This window comes from Arachis stenosperma, chromosome 7 (assembly GCF_014773155.1).
Source record: "Arachis stenosperma cultivar V10309 chromosome 7, arast.V10309.gnm1.PFL2, whole genome shotgun sequence".
In the NCBI taxonomy this organism is placed as follows: Eukaryota; Viridiplantae; Streptophyta; class Magnoliopsida; order Fabales; family Fabaceae; genus Arachis; species Arachis stenosperma.
Window position 1 is genome coordinate 44345095 of NC_080383.1, and position 19168 is coordinate 44364262.

Here is a 19168-nt window from a genome sequence, read left to right on the forward strand (position 1 = left end):
GATAAGGTTTAGACTTTTCGGATTCTCAAGAATGACCGCCAAAGGGTTCTAGCTTATACCACAAAGATTTTGATTAAGGAATCGAAGAGACACATGCTCGGTCTAAGGTAGAACGGAAGTAGTTGTCAGTCACGCGTTCATAAGGATGGATGATGATGAGTGTCACGGATCATCACATCCATCAGGTTGAAGTGCAACGGATATCTTAGAACAAGAATAAGCTGAATTGAAGAGAAAATAGTAGTAATTGCATTAAAACTCGAGGTACAACAGAGCTCCACACCCTTAGTCTATGGTGTGTAGAAATTCCACCGTTGAAAATATATAAGTGATCAAGGTTCAGGCATGGCCGAATGGCCAGCCCCCATAAACGTGATCAAAGGATCATAAGGTGAACAAAAATAATCCAAAGATGTGATCAAAAGATCGAATGGTCAAAAGACACTAGTACAATAGTAAAAAGTTCTATTTATACTAAAACTAGCTACTAGGGTTACAGAGATAAGTGATTGATGTAGAAATCCACTTTCGGGGCCCACTTGGTGTGTGCTTGGGCTGAGCTTGAGCTTTACACGTGCAGAGGCTTCTCTTGGAGTTAAACGCCATGTTGTAATGTGTTTTTGGCGTTTAACTCTGATTCGTGACGTGTTTCTGGGGTTTGACTCCAGAATGCAGCATGGAACTGGCGTTGAACGCTGGTTTACATCATCTAATCTCGAATAAAGTATGAACTATTATATATTACTCGAAAGCTCTGGAAAGCTCTGGAGAGCGCATCATTTTGAGTTCTGTAGCTCCAGAAAATCCATTCAGAGTGTAGGGAGGTCAGAATCCAACAACATCAGCAATCCTTTTTCAGCCTGAATCAGATTTTTGCTCAGGTCCCTCAATTTCAGCCAGAAAATACTTGAAATCACAGAAAAACACACAAACTCATAGTAAAGTCTAGAAATGTGAATTTTGCATGAAAACTAACAAAAAATATCCCTAAAAGTAGCTAGATCCTACTAAAAACTACCTAAAAACAATGCCAAAAAGCGTATAAATTATCCGCTCATCACAATACCAAACTTAAATTGTTGCTTATCCCCAAGCAACTAAAAATAAAATAGGATAAAAAGAAGAGAATACACTATAAATCTCAAAATATCAATGAATATTAGTTCTAATTAGATGAGCAGGACTTGTAGCCTTTTTGCTTCTGAACAGTTTTGGCATCTCACTTTATCCTTTGAAGTTTAGAATGACTGGCATCTATAGGAACTCAGAGTTCAGATAGTGTTATTGATTTTCCTAGTTAAGTATGTTGATTCTTGAACATAGCTACTTTTATGAGTCTTGGCTGTGGCCCTAAGCACTTTGTTTTCAAGTATTACCACCGGATACATAAATGCCACAGACACATGACTGGGTGAACCTTTTCAGATTGTGACTCAGCTTTGCTAAAGTCCCCAGTTAGAGGTGTCTAGAGCTCTTAAGCACACTCTTTTGCTTTGGATCACGACTTTAACCACTCAGTCTCAAGCTTTTCACTTGGACCTGCATGCCACAAGCACATGGTTAGGGACAGCTTGATTTAGCCGCTTAGGCCTGGATGTATTTCCTTGGGCCCTCCTATCCATTGATGCTCAAAGCCTTGGATCCTTTTTGCCCTTGCCTTTTGGTTTTAAGGGCTATTGGCTTTTTCTGCTTGCTTTTGCTTTTTCTTTCTATTTTTTTCGCAAGCCCTGTTCTTCACTGCTTTTTCTTGCTTCAAGAATCAATTTTATGATTTTTCAGATTATTAATAATATTTTTCTTGTTCATCATTCTTTCAAGAGCCAACAATTTTAACATTCATAAACAATAAGCTCAAAAATATGCACTGTTCAAGCATTCATTCAGAAAATAAAAAGTATTGTCACCACATCAATATAATTAAACTAATTTCAAGGATGAATTCGAAATTCATGTACTTCTTGTTCTTTTGAATTAGAAACATTTTTCATTTAAGAGAGGTAAAGGATTTATGGAATTATTCATAGCTTTAAGACATAGTTACTAGACACTAATGATCATGTAATAAAGACACAAACATAGATAAACATGAAGCTTAAAAACCGAAAAATAGAGAAATAAAAACAAGGAATGAGTCCACCTTAGTGGTAGTGGCGCCTTCTTCTTGAAGGACCAATGATGTCCTTGAGCTCTTCTATGTCTCTTCCTTGCCTTTGTTTCTCCTCCTTCATTGCTCTTTGATCTTCACTAATCTCATGGAGAATGATGGAGTGCTCTTGATGTTCCACCCTTAGTTGGTCTATGTTATAACTCAAGTCTTCTAGAGAAGTGTTGAGTTGTTTCCAATAGTTATTTGGAGGAAAATGCATCCCTTGAGGCATCTCAGGGATTTCTTGATGATGAGCTTCCTCATGTGTCTCTTGAGATACATGAATGGGCTCTCTTGTTTGCTCCATTCTCTTCTTAGTGATGAGCTTATCCTCTTCAATGAGAATGTCTCCTTCTATGATAACTCCAGCTGAGTAGCATAGATGGCAAATAAGATGAGGAAAAGCTAGCCTTGCCATGGTGGAGGACTTTTCGGCTATTTTGTAGAATTCAAGAGAGATGACTTCATGAATTTCTACTTCCTCTCCAATCATGATGCTATGGATCATAATGACTCGATCCACAGTAACTTCGGATCAGTTGCTAGTGGGTATGATAGAGCATTAGATGAACTCCAACCATCCTCTAGCCACAGGCTTAAGGTCCAGTCTTCTTAATTGAACCGGCTTGCCTTTTGAGTCACTTTTCCATTGAGCTCCTTCCACACATATGTCCATAAGGACTTGGTCTAACCTTTGATCAAAGTTGACCCTTCTAGTGTAGGGGCGTGCATCTTCTTGCGTCATAGGCAAGTTGAATGACAACCTCACATTTTCCAGACTGAAATCTAAGTATTTCCCCCGAACCATTGTAAGATAATTCTTTCGATTCGGGTTCATACGTTGATCATGGTTCCTAGTGATCCATGTATTGGCATAGAACTCTTGAACTATTAAGATTCTGACTTGTTGAATGGGGTTGGTAAGAACTTCCCAACCTCTTCTTTGAATCTCATGTCGGATCTCCGGATACTCATTTTTCTTGAGCTTGAAAGGGACCTCAGGGATCACCTTCTTCTTGGCCACAACTTTATAGAAGTGCTCTTGATGGACCTTTGAGATGAATCTCTCCATCTTCCATGACTTGGAGGTGGAAGCTTTTGTCTTCCCTTTCCCTTTTCTAGAGGTTTCTCCGGCCTTAGGTGCCATAAGTGGTTATGGAAAAACAAAAAAAAAGCTATGCTTTTACCACACCAAACTTAGAATATTGCTCGCCCTCGAGCAAAAGAAGAAAGAAAAGAAGAAGAAGAAGAAAATATGGAGGAAAGAGAGAGGTGTGTGGTTTCGGCCAAGGTGAAGAAAAGAGGGTTGTGGTGTGTGAAAAAGAAGAAGGATAGAGGGTTTTATATAGTGAAGGGAGAGGGAGTAGGTTCGGCCATTTAGGGTGGGTTTGGATGGGAAAGAGATTTTGAATTTTGAAGGTAGGTGGGGTTTATGGGGAAGAATGGATGGATGTGAGTGGTGAAAGGGTAATTGGGAAGAGAGATTGAGGTGATTGGTGAAGGGTGTTTGGGGAAAAGTGTTATTGGATTGTGTGAAGAAGAGAGAAGGTAAGTTGAGGTAGGTGGAGATCCTGTGGGGTCCACAGATCCTGAGATGATCCTGTAGGGTCCACAGATCCTGAGATGATCCTGTGGGATCCACAGATCCTGAGTTGTCAACGATTTACATCCCTGCACCAATGAGGCGTGTAAAACGCCCTCTACATGCAATCCTAGCGTTTAACGCCAGATTGATGCTGGTTTCTGGCCTTAAACGCCAGTTCTATGCTTGTTTTGGGCGTTCAATGCCAGTCTGCAGCATGTTTCTGGCGTTGAACGCCAGCTTTCCTCAGTGTGCAATCCTGGCGTTTAAACGCCAGATTGCTACATGTTTCTGGTGTTCAACGCTAGATCCATGCTCTGTTCTGGCGTTGAACGCCAGCCAGATGCTCCTTACTAGTGTTTAAACGCCAGTAACCCCTTCCTCCAGGGTGTGATGTTTCTTCTGCTATTTTTGATTCTGTTTGTAATTTTAGTATTTGTTTTGTGACTCCACATGATCATGAACCTAATAAAACATAAAAGAACAATAAAAATAAAAATAGAATTAGATAAATAAAATTTAGGTTGCCTCCTAATAAGCGCTCCTTTAATGTCACTAGCTTGATAGTGGGCTCTCATGGAGCCTCACAGGTGATCAGGTCAATGTTGTAGACTCCCAACACCAAACTTAGAGTTTGAATGTGGGGATTCAATAACAAACTTAGAGTTTGGTTGTGGCCTCCCAACACCAAACTTAGAGTTTAATTGTGGGGGCTTTGTTTGACTCTGTATTGAGAGAAGCTTTTCATGCTTCCTCTCTATGGTTCCAGAGGAGTATCCTTGAGCTTTAAACACAAGGTAGTCCCCATTCAATTGAAGGACTAATTCTCCCCTGTTAACATCTATCATAGCTCTTGCTGTGGCTAGGAAAGGTCTTCCAAGGATGATGCATTCATCCTCCTCCTTCCTAGTGTCTAAGATTATGAAATCAGCAGGGATGTAAAGGCCTTCAACCTTCACTAACACGTCCTCTACCAATCTATAAGCTTGTCATACTGACTTGTCTGCCATCTGTAATGAGAATATGGCAGGTTGTACCTCAATAATCCCTAGCTTCTCCATTACAGAGAGTGGTATAATATTTATCCCTGACCCCAGGTCACACAGAGCCTTCACAAAGGTCATGGTGCCTATGGTGCATGGTATTCAGAATTTACCCGGATCTTCTTTCTTTTGAGGTAGAGTTTGATGAACCCATGTATCTAGTTCACTAATGAGTAAGGGAGGTTCACCTTCCCAAGTCTCATTACCAAACAACTTGGAATTCAGCTTCATGATGGCTCCTAGATATTGAGCAACTTGCTCTTCAGTTACGTCTTCATCCTCTTCAGATTCCATAGGTTCCTCAGTTTGGAACTCCTTTTTGTTCAGAGGACGTCCCAGGAGATCTTTCTCACTGGGATTCACGTCCTCCCCTTCCTCTTTGGATTCGGCCATTTTGATTATATCAATGGCCTTGCACTCTCTTTTTGGATTCTCTTCTGTATTGCTTGGGAGAGTACTAGGAGGAGTTTCAGTGATTTTCTTACTCAGCTGACCCACTTATGCCTCTAAGTTTCTAATAGAGGACCTTATTTCATTCATGAAACTTAAAGTGGCCTTAGATAGATCAGAGACTATGTTTGCTAAGCTAGAGATGCTCTGCTCAGAATTCTCTGTCTGTTGCTGAGAAGATGATGGAAAAGGCTTGCTATTGATAAACATGTTTCTTCCACTATTATTAAAGCCTTGTTGAGGCTTTTGTTGATCCTTTCATGAGAAATTTGGATGATTTCTTCATGAGGAATTATAGGTGTTTCCATAAGGTTCACCCATGTAATTCACCTCTGCCATTGCAGGGTTCTCAGGATCATAAGCTTCTTCTGCAGAAGATGCCTCTTTAGTACTGTTGGATGCATTTTGTCATCCATTCAGACTCTGAGAAATCATGTTGACTTGTTGAGTCAACATTTTGTTCTGAGCCAATATGGCATTCAGAGCATCAATTTTAAGAACTCCCTTCCTCTGAGGTGTCCCATTATTCACATGATTCCTTTCAGACGTATACATGAACTGGTTATTTGCAACCATGTCAATGAGTTCTTGAGCTTCTGCAGGCATTTTCTTTAGGTGAATGGATTCACATGCAGAATGGTCCAGTGACATCTTGGAGAACTCAGATAGACCATCATAAAATATATCCAGAATGGTCCACTCTAAAAGCATGCCAGAAGGACACTTTTTGGTCAACTGCTTGTATCTTTCCCAAGCTTCATAGAGGGATTCACCATCTTTTTGCTTGAAGGTCTAAACATCCACTCTAAGCTTGCTCAGCTTTTGAGGCGAAAAGAACTTGGCCAAGAAGGCCGTGACCAGCTTATCCCAAGAGTCCAGGCTATCTTTAGGTTGTGAGTCCAACCATGTTCTAGCTCTGTCTCTTACAGCAAAGGGGAAAAGCATGAGCCTATAGACTTCAGGATCTACTCCATTAGTCTTAACAGTATCACAGATCTACAAGAATTCAGTTAAAAACTGATAGGGGTCTTCTGATGGAAGTCCATGGAACTTGCAGTTCTGTTGCATCAGAGCAACTAGTTGAGGCTTCAGCTCAAAATTGTTTGCTCCAATGGCAGGAATTAAGATGCTTCTTCCATAAAAGTTGGAAGTAGGTGTAGTATAATCACCAAGCATCCTCCTTGCGCCTCCACCATTGTTATTGGGTTCGGCCATGTCTTTTTTTTCGAGATTCTCTGTAAGGTTTTCTCTGGATTGTTGTGCTTTAGCTTCTTCTTCAGAGTCCTTTCATGTTCAGGATCTGCTTCAACAAGAATGTCCTTGTCCTTGCTCCTGCTCATATGAAAAAGAAGAGAACAGAAAAGAAGAGGAATCCTTTATGTCACAGTATAGAGATTCCTTTATGTGAGTAGAAGAAAATAAGAATAAAAATGAAGAAGAGAAAAATTCGAACACAGAAGAGAAGAGAGGGTTCGAATTTTAAGATGAAGAGAAGTGTTAGTAAATAAATAAAATAAATAGAAAGAGATGAGAGGGAGAGAATTTCGAAAATTATTTTTGAAAAAAATGTTAGTGATTTTCGAAAATTAAGAGAAGAAATAAAATTAAAATTAAAATTTGAAACAATTAGTTGATTAAAAAGAATTTTGAAAAAGGGTGAGGAATTTTCAAAAATTAGAAAGAGAAAAGTAGTTAGGTAGTTTTGAAAAAGATAAGAAATAGTAAAACAAACAAAAAGTCAATTAGTAAATTGAAAAAGATTTGAAATTCAATTTTAAAAAGATATGATTGAAAAGATATGATTGAGATTTGTTTTGCAAAAGATTTGATTTTTTTTAAATTAAAATTGATTACTTGACTAACAAGAAACTAAAAGATATGATTTTAGAAATTAAAGATTGAACATTTCTTAACAAGAAAGTAACAACCTTCAAATTTTTGAATAAATCACATTAATTGTTAGTAAAGCTTTTGAAAATCATGAAATAAAGATAAGAAAAAGATTTTGAAAATCAATTTTAAAAAATTTTCGAAAATAACAAAAAGAAAAAGAAAAGATTTGATTTTGAAAAAGATTTTGAAAAGATAAGATTTTTAAAATTGAAATCTTGACTTGACTAACAAGAAACCACTTATTTTAAAAAACTTTGACTAAGTCAACCCAAAGATTTCGAAAATTATGAGTAAAACAAGGAAAATATATTTTATTAATTTTTTTGAATTTTTAACGATGAGAGAGAAAAACACAAAAATGACTCACAACATGCAAGAACACTATGAATGTCAAGATGAACACCAAGAACATTATGAAGATCAAGATGAACATCAAAACTTATTTTTGAAAAATTTTCAAGAAAAGAAAAACATGCAAGACACCAAACTTAGAAATTTTTTATGTTTAGACACTATGAATGCAAAAATGCATATGAAAAACAACAAAAGACACAAAACAAGAAAATATGAAGATCAAACAAGAAGATTTATCAAGAACAACTTGAAGATCATGAAGAACACATGCATGAAGTTTTCAAAAAAATGCATAAATTTTAAAAACATGCAATTGACACCAAACTTAAAAATTGACTCAAGACTCAAACAAGAAACACAAAAATATTTTTGATTTTATGATTTTATAATTTTTTTTGGATTTTTCGAAAATAATCTTTAGGAAAACTAAAAAGAGAAAAAAAATTTTGAAAGACTTTTGAAAACTTTTTGAAAAGAAAATTACCTAATCTGAGCAACAAGATGAACCGTCAGTTGTCCAACCTCAAACGATCCCCGGCAATAGCGCCAAAAACTTGGTGCGCGAAATTGTGATCATCAACAATGGCACCAAAGACTTGGAGCTCTCAAACGTGAATCACACTATGTCACAACTTCGTACAACTAACCAGCAAGTGTACTGGGTCGTCCAAGTAATACCTTATGTGAGTAAGGGTCGATCCCACGGAGATTGTTGGTATGAAGCAAGCTATGGTCATCTTGTAAATCTCAGTTAGGCAGATTCAAATAGTTATAATGGTTTTCGAATATAATGATAAATAAAGCATAAAATAAAGATGAAAATACTTATGTAAATCATTGGTGGGAATTCAGATAAGTGTGTGGAGATGCTTTGTTCCTTCTGAATCTTTGCTTTCCTACTTCCTTCCTCCAATCATTCTTACTCCTTTCCATGGCAAGCTGTATGTAGGGCGTCACCGTTGTCAATGGCTACTTCCCATCCTCTCAGTGAAAATGGTCCAAATGTTCTGTCACAGCATGGCTAATCATCTGTCGGTTCTCGATCATGTCGGAATAGAATCCAGTGATTCTTTTGCGTCTGTCACTACGCCCAACACTCGTGAGTTTGAAGCTCGTCACAGTCATTCAATCCTTGAATCTTACTCAGAATACCATAGATAAGGTTTAGACTTTCCGAATTCTCAAGAATGCTGCCAATGGATTCTAGCTTATACCACGAAGATTTTGATTAAGGAATCTAAGAGATATTCGCTCGTTCTAAGGTAGAGCGGAAGTGGTTGTCAGACACGCGTTCAGAGGTGAGAATGATGATGAGTGTCACAAATCATCACATTCATCATGTTGAAGTGCAGCGAATATCTTAGAATAAGAATAAGCATGAATTGAATAGAAAACAGTAGTAATTGCATTAATTCTCGAGGTACAGCAGAGCTCCACACCTTAATCTATGATGTGTAAAAACTCCACTGTTGAAAATACATAAGTGATAGTCTAGGCATGGCCGTGAGGCCAGCCTCCAAAATGTGATCAAAGGATCAAAAGATAATCCAAAGATTAGACAGGACCAGATGTCTAATACAATAGTAAAAAGTTCTATTTATACTAAACTAGTTACTAGGGTTTACAGAAATATGTCTTAATGCAGAAATCCACTTCCGGGGACCACTTTGGCGTGTGCTTGGGCTGAGCTTGAGCTTTACACGTGCAGAGGCTTCTCTTGCGGTTAAACGCCAAGTTGTAACAAGATTTTGACGTTTAACTCCAGAATGCAGCATGGAACTGGCGTTGAATGCCAGTTTGCATCGTCTAAGCTCGAATAAAGTATGGACCATTATATATTGCTGGAAAACCCTGAATGTTTACTTTCAAATGCAGTTGAGAGCGCGCCATTTGGAGTTCTGTAGCTCCAGAAAATCCATTTTGAGTGCAGGGTGGTCAGAATCCAACAACATCAGCAGTCCTTTGTCAGCCTGAATCAGATTTTTGCTCAGGTCCCTCAATTTCAGCCAGAAAATCCCTGAAATCATAGAAATATGAATTTTGCATTAAAAAATAATGAAAACATCCCTAAAAGTAGCTAGATCCTACTAAAAACTACCTAAAAATAATGCCAAAAGCGTATAGATTATCCGCTCATCATTAAACGCCAGCTTGGTGCTTGTTTCTGGCGTTAAACGCGAGACAGATGCTTGTTTCTGGCATTAAACGCCAGACAGATGCTTGTTTCTAGCGTTTAAACGCCAGACTGCTCTTCCTCCAGGGTGAGCTTTTTCTTCTACTATTTTTGATTCTGTTTTTAATTTTTGTAATTATTTTGTGACTCCACATGATCATAAACCTAATGAAACATAAAAGAACAATAGAGATATAGATAAATAAAAATTGGGTTGCCTCCCAATAAGCGCTTCTTTAATGTCAATAGCTTGACAGTGAGCTCTCATGGAGCTTCACTGATGTTCAGAGCATTGTTGGGACCTCCCAACACCAAACTTAGAGTTTGAATGTAGGGGTTCAACACCAAACCTAGAGTTTGGTTGTGGCCTCCCAACACCAAACTTAAAGTTTGATTGTGGGGCTTTGTTTGACTCTGTATTGAGAGAAGCTTTTTGGTGCGCGAAATTGTGATCATCAATAATGGCACCAAAGACTTGGAGCTCTCAAACATGAATCACACTTTGTCACAACTTCGCACAACTAACTAGCAAGTGCACTAGGTCGTCCAAGTAATACCTTACGTGAGTAAGGGTCGATCCCACGGAGATTGTTGGTATGAAGCAAGCGATGGTCATCTTGTAAATCTCAGTTATGCGGATTCAAATAGTTATAATGGTTTTCGAATATAATGATAAATAAAGCATAAAATAAAGATAGAAATACTTATGTAAATCATTGGTGGGAATTTCAGATAAGTGTATGGAGATGCTTTGTCCCTTCTGAATCTCTGCTTTCCTACTTCCTTCCTCCAATTATTCTTACTCCTTTCCATGACAAGCTGTATGTAGGGCGTCACCGTTGTCAATGGCTACTTCCCATCCTCTCAGTGAAAATGGTCCAAATGCTCTGTCAAAGCACGGCTAATCATCTGTCAGTTCTCAATCATGTCTGAATGGAATCCAGTGATTCTTTTGCGTCTGTCACTGATGAGCGGATAATTTATACGCTTTTTGGCGTTGTTTTTAGTATGTTTTTAGTAATTTTAGTTGAGTTCTTAGTATATTTTTATTAGTTTTTAGTTAAAATTCACTTTTCTAGACTTTACTATGAGTTTGTGTGTTTTTCTGTGATTTCAGGTATTTTCTGGCTGAAATTGAGGGACCTGAGCAAAAATCTGATTCAGAGACTGAAAAGGACTGCAGATGCTGTTGGATTCTGACCTCCCTGCACTCGAAGTGGATTTTCTGGAGCTACAGAAGCCCAATTTGCGCGCTCTCAACGGCGTTGGAAAGTAGATATCCTGGGCTTTCCAGCAATATATGATAGTCCATACTTTGCTCAAGATTTGATGGCCCAAACCTGCGTTCAAAGTCACCCTCAGAATTCCCAGCGTTAAACGCCGGAACTGGCACCAAAATGGGAGTTAAACGCCCAAACTGGCACAAAAGCTAGCGTTTAACTCCAAGAAGAGTCTCTGCACGAAAATGCTTCATTGCTCAGCCCAAGCACACACCAAGTGGGCCCGGAAGTGGATTTTTATGTCATTTACTCATCTTTGTACACCTTAGGCTACTAGTTTCCTATAAATAGGTCCTTTTACTATTGTATTTATATCAATCTTCTGATCTTTGGAACCTTTCTCTTGAGATCTTTTGATCACTTTGGGAGGCTGGCCATTCGGCCATGCCTAGACCTTGTTCTTATGTATTTTCAATGGTGGAGTTTCTACACACCATAGATTAAGGTGTGGAGCTCTGCTGTACCTCGAGTATTAATGCAATTACTATTGTTCTTCTATTCAATTCCGCTTGTTCTTTGTCCAAGATATCACTTGTTCTTCAACTTGATGAATGTGATGATCCGTGACACTCATCATCATTCTCACCTATGAACGTGTGACTGACAACCACCTCCGTTCTACCTTAGATTGGGTGAATATCTCTTGGATTCTTGATACACGATGCATGGTTGATCGCCTGACAACCGAGTGCTCGCCTGACAACCGAGCCAGCCATTCCGTGAGATCAGAGTCTTCGTGGTATAGGCAAGAACTGATGGCGGCATTCAAGAGAATCCGGAAGGTCTAACCTTGTCTGTGGTATTCTGAGTAGGATTCAATGATTGGATGACTGTGACGTGCTTCAAACTCCTAGCAGGCGGGGCGTTAGTGACAGACGCAAAAGAATCAATGGATTCTATTCCGGCCTGACCGAGAACCGACAGATGGATAGCCGTGCCGTGACAGGGTGCGTTGAACATTTTCACTGAGAGGATGGGAGGTAGCCACTGACAACGGTGAAACCCTTGCATAAGCTTGCCATGGAAAGGAGTAAGAAGGATTGGATGAAGACAGTAGGAAAGCAGAGAGACGGAAGGGAAGGCATCTTCATACGCTTATCTGAAGCTCTCACCAATGATATACATAAGTACCTCTATCTTTATCTTTATGTTTCATTCATCATCTATACCCATTTGAGTCTGCCTGACTAGGATTTACAAGGTGACCATAGCTTGCTTCATACCAACAATCTCCGTGGGATCGACCCTTACTCGCGTAAGGTTTATTACTTGGACGACCCAGTGCACTTGCTGGTTAGTTGTGCGAAGTTGTAGTGATCACAATTTCGCGCACCAGTCACTACGCCCAACACTCGCGAGTTTGAACCTCGTCGCAGTCATTCAAACATTGAATCCTACTCGGAATACCACAGACAAGGTTTAGACTTTCCGGATTCTCAAGAATGTTGCCAATAGATTCTAGCTTATACCACGAAGATTCTGATTATGGAATCTAAGAGATACTCGCTCGTTCTAAGGTTGAACGGAAGTGGTTGTCAGTCACGCGTTCATAGGTGAGAATGATGATGAGTGTCACGGATCATCACATTCATCATGTTGAAGTGCAGCGAATATCTTAGAATAAGAATAAGCATGAATTGAATAGAAAACAGTAGTAATTGTATTAATTCTCAAGGTACAGCAGAGCTCCACACCTTAATCTATGGTGTGTAGAAACTCCACCGTTGAAAATACATAAGTGATAGTCCAGGCATGGCCGTGAGGCCAGCCCCCAAAATGTGATCAAAGGATCAAAAGATAATCCAAAGATTAGACAGGACCAGATGTCTAATACAATAGTAAAAAGTTCTATTTATACTAAACTAGTTACTAGGGTTTACAGAAATAAGTCTTAATGCAGAAATCCACTTCCGGGGCCCACTTTGGTGTGTGCTTGGGCTGAGCTTGAGCTTTACACGTGCAGAGGCTTCTCTTGGGGTTAAATGCCAAGTTGTAACGTGTTTTTGGCGTTTAAGTCCAGAATACAGCATGGAACTGGCGTTGAAAGCCAGTTTGCATCGTCTAAGCTCGAATAAAGTATGGACCATTATATATTGCTGGAAATCCCTAGATGTCTACTTTCCAACGCAGTTGAGAGCACGCCATTGGGAGTGCTGTAGCTCCAGAAAATCCATTTCTAGTGCAAGGAGGTCAGAATCCAACAGCATCAGCAGTCCTTTTTCAGCCTGAATCAGATTTTTGCTCAGGTCCCTCAATTTCAGCCAGAAAATTCCTGAAATCATAGAAAAACACACAAACTCATAGTGAAGTCCAGAAATGTGAATTTTTCATAAAAACTAATAAAAACATCCCGAAAAGTAGCTAGATCCTACAAAAAACTATCTAAAAACAATGCCAAAAGAGTATAAATTATCCGCTCATCACAACACCAAACTTAAATTGTTGCTTGTCCCCAAGCAACTGAAAACCAAATAGGATAAAAAGAAGAGAATATACTATAAATCCCAAAATATCAATGAATATTAGTTCTAACTAGATGAGCGGGACCTGTAGCTTTTTGCTTCTGAACAGTTTTGGCAGCACACTTTATCCTTTGAAGTTTAGAATGATTGGCATCCATAGGAACTCAGAGTTCAGATAGTGTTATTAATTCTCCTAGTTAAGTATGTTGATTCTTGAACACAGCTACTTTTATGAGTCTTGGCCGTGGCCCTAAGCACTTTGTTTTCAAGTATTACCACCGGATACATAAATGCCACAGACACATGACTGGGTGAACCTTTTCAAATTGTGACTCAGCTTTGCTAAAGTCCCCAGTTAGAGGTATCCAGAACTCTTAAGCACACTCTTTTTTCTTTGGATCACGACTTTAACCACTCAGTCTCAAGCTTTTCACTTGGACCTGCATGCCACAAACACATGGTTAGGGACAGCTTGATTTAGCCGCTTAGGCCTGGATTTTATTTCCTTGGGCCCTCCTATCCATTGATGCTCAAAGCCTTGGATCTTTTTTACCCTTGCCTTTTGGTTTTAAGGGCTATTGACTTTTTCTGCTTGCTTTTTCTTTTTTTTTATATTTTTTTCGCCACCTTTTTTTTCACAAGCTTTGTTCTTCACTACTTTTTCTTGCTTCCAGAATCAATTTTTTTTATTTTTCAGATTATCAATAACATTTCTCTTTTTCATCATTCTTTCAAGAGCCAACAATTTTAACATTCATAAACAACAAAATAAAAAATATGCACTGTTCAAGCATTCATTCAGAAAACAAAAAGTATTGTCACCACATCAATATAATTAAACTAATTTCAAGGATGAATTTGAAACCCATGTACTTCTTGTTCTTTTGAATTAAAAACATTTTCATTTAAGAAAGGTGAAGGATTCATGGAATTATTCATAGCCTTAAGACATAGTTACTAGTCACTAATGATCATGCAGTACAGGCACAAATATAGACAAACATGAAGCTCAAAAATCAAAAAATAGAAAAATAAGAGCAAGGAGATTAAGGAATGAGTCCACCTTAGTAAGGGTAGCGTCTTCCTCTTGAAGAACCAAAGGTGCTCTTGAGCTCCTCTATGTCTCTTCCTTGCCTCTGTTGCTTGATCCCTAGTGATTTTGGTGCTCCTATCCTTAGTTGCTCCCAATAATTGTGTGGAGGAAAATGTATGCCCTGAGGTATCTCAGGAATTTCTTAATGAGGGAATTCCTCATGCTCTTGTTGAGGTTCATGACCCTTGAGATGAATCTCTCCATCTCCCATGACTCGGAGGTGGAAGCTTTTTGTCTTCCATTTGCTCTTTCTAGAGGTTTCTCCGGCCTTAAGTGCCATAAATGGTTATGGAAAAACAAAAAGCTATGCTTTTACCACACCAAACTTAGAATGTTGCTCGCCCTCGAGTAAAAGAAGAAAGAATAGAAGAAGAAGAAGAAGATATGGAGGAGAGGGAGAGAAGTGTTCATTTCGGCCAAGGGGGGAGAAGAGAGAGTATGGTTGTGTGAAAAGGAAGAAGGATGGAGGGGTTTATATAGTGGAGGGAGAGGGGTTTGGGTTCGATCATTTAGGGTGGGTTTGGGTGGGAAAGAGATTTTGAATTTGAAGGTAGGTGGGGTTTATGGGGAAGAGTGGTTGTATGTGAGTGGTGAAAAGGTGATGGGGAAGAGTGATTGAGGTGATTGGTGAATGATGTTTGGAGAAGAGTGTTATTGAATTGTGTGAAGAAGAGAGAAGGTGAGTTGAGGTAGGTGGGGATCCTGTGGGGTCCACAAATCTTGAGGTGTCAAGGATTAATCATCCCTGCACCATTTAGGCGTGTAACACACCCTCTGTATGCAATCCTGGCGTTTAACGCCAGACTGATGCTTGTTTCTGGCGTTTAACGCCAGCTTTCCCCAGGGTGCAATTCTGGCATTTGAATGCCAGACTACTGCTTATTTCTGGCGTTCAACACTAGCTTCATGCTTTGTTCTGGCATTAAACGCCAGCCAGATGCTCCTTACTGGCGTTTAAACACCAGTAAGCTCTTCCTCCAAGGTGTGTTTTTTCTTCTGCTATTTTTTATTTTGTTTTTAATTTTTGCAATTATTTTGTGACTCCACATGATCATAAACCTAATAAAACATAAAACAACAATAGAAATATTGATAAATAAAAATTGGGTTGCCTCCCAATAAACGCTTCTTTAATGTCAATAGCTTGACAGTGAGCTCTCATAGAGCTTCACAGATGTTCAGAGCATTGCTGGGACCTCCCAACACCAAACTTAGAGTTTGAATGTGGGGGTTCAACACCAAACTTAGAGTTTGGTTGTGGCCTCCCAACACCAAACTTAGAGTTTGATTGTGGGGGCTTTATTTGACTCTGTATTGAGAGAAGCTTTTCATGCTTCCTCTCCATATTTACAGAAGGATAACCTTGAGCTTTAAACACAAGGTAGTCCCCATTCAATTGAAGGACTAGTTCACCTCTATCAACATCAATCACAGCTTTTGCTGTGGCTAGGAAGGGTCTTCCAAGAATGATGGATTCATTCTCCTCCTTCCCAATGTCTAAGATTATGAAATCAGCAGGGATGTAAAGGTCTTTAACCTTTACCAACACGTCCTCTACCAATCCATAAGCTTATTTTATTGACTTGTCTGCCATCTCTAATGAGATTCTCGCAGCTTGTACCTCAAAGATCCCCAGCTTCTCCATTACAGAGAGTGGCATAAGATTTATATCTGACCCCAGGTTACACAGAGCTTTTTCAAAGGTCATGGCGCCTATGGTACATGATATTAAAAATTTACTAGGATCTTGTTTCTTTTGAAGTAGAGTTTTCTGAACCCATGTATCTAGTTCACTAATGAGCAAGAAGGGTTCACCTTCCCAAGTCTCATTACCAAACAACTTGGCATTCAGCTTCATGATGGCTCCTAGATATTGAGCAACTTACTCTTCAGTTACATCTTCATCCTCTTCAGAGGAAGAATAGTTCTCAGAGCTCATAAATAGCAGAAGGAAGTTTAATGGAATCTCTATGGTCTCTATATGAGCCTCAGATTCCTTTAGGTCCTCAATAGGAAACTCCTTTCTATTTGGGAGACGTCCCATGAGGTTTTCCTCATTGGGATTCACGTCCTCCCTTTCCTCTTTGGATTCGGCCATTGTGATTATATCAATGGCCTTGCACTCTCATTTTTTATTCTCTTCTGTATTGCTTGAGAGAGTACTAGGAGGAGTTTCAGTGATTTTCTTACTCAGCAGACCCACTTGTGCCTTCAAATTTCTAATGGAGGACCTTGTTTCACTCATGAAACTTAGAGTAGCCTTAGATAGATCAGAGACCATGTTTACTAAGCTAGAGGGACTCTGCCCAGAATTCTCTGTCTGTTGCTGAGAAGATGATGGAAAAGGCTTGCTATTGCTAAACCTGTTTCTTCCACCATTATTAGAGCCTTGTTGAGGCTTTTGTTGATCCTTCCATGAGAAATTTGGATGATTTCTCCATGAGGAATTATAGGTGTTTCCAGAAGGTTCACTCATGTAATTCACCTCTGCCATTACAGGGTTCTCAGGATCATAAGTTTCTTCTTCAGAAGATGCCTCTTTAGTACTGTTGGATGCATTTTGCCATCCATTCAGACTCTGAGAAATCATGTTGACTTGCTGAGTCAATATTTTGTTCTGAGCCAATATGGCATTCAGAGCATCAATTTCAAGAACTCCCTTCCTCTGAGGCGTCCCATTATTCACAGGATTCCTTTCAGAAGTGTGCATGAACTGGTTATTTGCAACCATGTCAATGAGTTCTTGAGCTTCTGCAGGCATTTTCTTTAAGTGAATGGATCCACCTGCAGAATGGTCCAGTGACATCTTAGAAAGCTCAGATAGACCATATAGAATATATCTAAAATGGTCCACTCTGAAAGCATGCCAGAAGGACACTTTTTGGTCAACTACTTGTATCTTTCCCAAGCTTCATCGAGGGATTTACCATCTTTTTGCTTAAAGGTCTGAACATCCACTCTAAGCTTGCTCAGCTTTTGAGGAGGAAAGAACTTGGCCAAGAAGGCCGTGACCAGCTTATCCCAAGAGTCCAGGCTATCTTTAGGTTGTGAGTCCAACCATGTTGTAGCTCTGTCTCTTACAGCAAAAGGGAAAAGCATGAGCCTGTAGACTTCAGGATCTACTCCATTAGTCCTAACAGTATCACAGATCTGCAAGAACTCAGTTAAAAACTGATAGGGATCTTCTGATGAAAGTCCATGAAACTTGCAGTTCTGTTGCATTAGAGCAACTAGTTGAGGCTTCAGCTCAAAATTGTTTGCTCTAAGGGCAGGGATTGAGATGCTTCTTCCATAAAAGTTGGAAGTAGGTGTAGTATAATCACCAAGCATCCTCCCTGCGCCTCCACCGTTGTTATTGGGTTTGGCCATGCCTCTTTCTTTTTCGAGATTCTCTGTAAGGTTTTTTCTGGATTGTTGTGCTTTAGCTTCTCTTAGCTTCTTCTTCAGAGTCCTTTCAGGTTCAGGATCTGCTTCAACAAGAATGTCCTTGTCCTTGCTCCTGCTCATATGAAAAAGAAGAGAGCAGAAAAGAAGAAGAATCCTCTATGTCACAGTATAGAGATTCCTTTATGTTAGTAGAAGAAAAAAGGAATAGAAGAAGGATGAGAAAAATTTGAACATAGAGGAGAAGAGAGAGTTCGAATTTCTAGATGAAGAGAAGTGTTAGTAAATGAATAAATAAATAGAAAAAGATGAGAGGGAGAGAATTTCGAAAATTAAGAGAAGAAATAAAATTAAAATTAAAATTTAAAACAATTAGTTAATTAAAAGAATTTCGAAAAAGAGTGAGAAAATTTCGAAAATTTGAAAGATAAAAGTAGTTAGGTGGTTTTGAAAAAGATAAGAAATAGTAAAACAAACAAAAAGTCAGTTGTTTAGTTGAAAAAGATTTGAAAATCAATTTTGAAATGATAAGAAGTTAGAAAAGTTTTTGAAATTGATTTTGAAAAAGATATGATTGAAAAAGATATTTTGAAAAGATATGATTTTTAAAATTAAAATTGATTACTTGACTAACAAGAAACTAAATAATATGATTCTAGAATTTAAAGATTGAACCTTTCTTAACAAGAAAGTAACAAACTTCAAATTTTTGAATCAATCACATTAATTGTTAGTAAAGTTTTTTTAAAATTATGAAATAAAATTAAGAAAAAGATTTTGAAAATCAATTTTTTTTAAATATTTTCGAAAATATAAAAGAAAAATAAAAAAGATTTGATTTTTGAAAAAGTTTTGAAAAGATAAGATTTTTAAAATTGAAATCTTGACTTGACTAACAAGAAACAACTAATTTTAAAAATTTTTGACTAAGTCAACCCAAAGATTTCGAAATTTATGAGAAAAATAAGGAAAAGATATTTTTTATTTTTTTGAATTTTTAATGATGAGAGAGAAAAACACAAAAATGACTCACAACATGAAAATTATGAATCAAAACACATGATGCATGCAAGAACACTATGAATGTCAAGATGAACACCAAGAACACTTTGAAGATCAAGATGAACATCAAGACTTATTTTTGAAAATTTTCAAGAAAAGAAAAACATGCAAGACACCAAACTTAGAAATTTTCAATGCTTAGACACTATGAATGCAAAAATGCATATGAAAAACAACAAAAGACACAAAATAAGAAAATATGAAGATCAAACAAGAAGACTTATCAAGAACAACTTGAAGATAATG

The 19168-nt window shown here is 38.3% G+C and overlaps 2 non-coding genes across 2 annotated transcripts; both read left to right on the plus strand.

Annotated features, from left to right (window-relative positions):
• The first annotated feature begins 5930 nt into the window (after nt 1–5930).
• On the plus strand, nt 5931–6034 carry LOC130943003 (small nucleolar RNA R71). The gene has a single exon (XR_009071543.1). It is a non-coding gene; the product is annotated as a small nucleolar RNA R71 (small nucleolar RNA).
• Nucleotides 6035–17339: 11305 nt separating this feature from the next.
• Nucleotides 17340–17443, plus strand: LOC130942349 (small nucleolar RNA R71). The gene has a single exon (XR_009070923.1). It is a non-coding gene; the product is annotated as a small nucleolar RNA R71 (small nucleolar RNA).
• The last annotated feature ends 1725 nt before the right edge of the window (nt 17444–19168 follow it).